Below are 1,741 nucleotides of genomic sequence, written 5' to 3'. Positions count from 1 at the left end.
TTCAGTAGGATTGTTTCTTGTTTCTTTGTGTTTGCAGCTTTGCAGGTGTGCTGGTCTCTGCATTTTGGAACTTTTGTGGCTGCTGGCCCATTCTTTTTTCATTTTTGCCATTTTCTGTCTTTTATAATTTTTTCTCTTACTTTGGAGGCCCGAAGGCCTTGGTCTCCTGGTTGTGGCAGCTCTGCAGCTCTGGGCTTGTTGGCCCTGGTGTATCTGCAGGTTCCCGGGTGGCCGTTTCCTCAGGCAGCTCTGCGGGTGGACGGCGTCGTCGTCTTTGGTAGTTTGGCACCTGGACGAGGTCGGATTTTTTTGTGGATTTGCAGGTGGTTTTGGCTCTTTTTTCTTGTGTTTTTTTTTTTTTTTTCCTCTTTTCTTCTCCCCAAATTCTTCCAAGGAAGTCATAGGGAAGAAGCCATGTTCAAAGCCACTAAACAGGCTCCATTTCCTTCCAGGACAGACTGCATTTGGGGGAATATTTCATAATTACCTGTGGCTGCTGAGCAGTAAGATATTTTTCTTTTTTTTTTTTCTTTTTTTTTTTTCTTTCTTGGTAAAGAATGAGTTCTGAAACAATTTTGAAGCAATTTCAGGAACATTTTATCCAAGAAAGGACATGAGCAAAGACCTGCTCAAATCTGGATTGGTCTAAACCACAGAACTACTTGCTTTAAAATAGAAACGTGGGCAGAAAACAATTTTCAGCACGTTTCTAGATTTGGTGAACCTCACCCATGGAGCAGGTTTACCCTCTTTGAAATAAATGTTTTGGTATATTTGTGGGTTTTCTTGTGTGTCTGTTTTGGTAGGCTTGCAGGTGTGTTGCTTTTTGCCTTTTGGAAATTCTGTGGCTGTTGGCCTTTTTTCTTTCTTTTTGTCATTTTGTGGCTTTTTTCTGTAAGTTTTGAGGTCATTGTCTTCTATTGTTGGCAGCGCCAGAGCTGTTGGCTTTTTCTTTCTTTTTCTGGTTTGACATATTTTTCCAAGTAAATCAGCGGTAGAAAGCAATTTTCAAAGCCACTTAATGAGCTCCATTCTCTTTCAGGACGGGCTGCTCTTCTGGGACCTTTATTTTTACTCTTTTCTTCATTAATTCTAGACCCATCCAGACTCAATGCCAGATAATATGTAAGAAAGGTGTCCTCAGCTCTGGAAGGGTGGGAAACACAGGAACGGGTTGGGGCCTTTTTTGTTAGTTTGCAGCCCTCTGTTTTGTTTTGCTTTTCTGTTTGGAGCTCTTTTTTCTTTTTCCTGTTCTTTTCTGTAGCTGTGTTGATGAAAAATGACTTTATTTTCCTACATTTGTGGTCTTTGGGGTCTCTCTTTCGTAGGCTTCAAGTTGTGGGGTGTTTAGTTTCCTGTAGGTTTGCGGGTAGGTGGGGACTCTTTCCTGTAGTTTTGTGGGGAAATGTGAATTTTTTTTCCTGTAGAGTTGTAGGTGGATGGAGATTTTCTTCCCTAGGCTTGTGGGTGGATGGGATCCTCTTTTTTCTCCTTTTGCAGTTCAGGGTCTTTTTCCACTCCATTCTACCAAGTAAGACAGGGGGAGGAAGCAAATGGAGCAATTAGTGTAAGGTTTCCTACAGGATACTCTTTTTTCTTCTTTTTTTTTGCCATAATAATGGGGGTACTTGGGTTAGTGGGTGGCTGGGGTCATCTTCTGTACCTCTGTGGTTGGGTTTTTCTTTGCTTGCTTCTTCAAAATGAGATAAAATACACAAATACTTTTTTTTTTTTTTTTTTT

At 41.0% G+C, this 1,741-nt stretch overlaps 1 long non-coding RNA gene across 1 annotated transcript in view; it reads right to left on the bottom strand.

The window, feature by feature from the left end:
* Positions 1-530: 530 nt before the first annotated feature.
* LOC112948783 overlaps positions 531-1,741 on the bottom strand; it is a 9,784-nt gene continuing 8,573 nt past the window's right edge. Inside the window, exon 2 of the long non-coding RNA XR_003249699.1 lies at positions 531-724. This is a non-coding gene — a long non-coding RNA (uncharacterized LOC112948783). The remainder of the gene's footprint in view (positions 725-1,741) is intronic.

Source organism: Nothoprocta perdicaria, unplaced genomic scaffold (genome assembly GCF_003342845.1).
Source record: "Nothoprocta perdicaria isolate Ctin4 unplaced genomic scaffold, notPer1 scaffold_28, whole genome shotgun sequence".
Lineage (NCBI taxonomy): Eukaryota > Metazoa > Chordata > Aves > Tinamiformes > Tinamidae > Nothoprocta > Nothoprocta perdicaria.
This window is presented reverse-complemented; position numbering and strand designations above follow the sequence as displayed.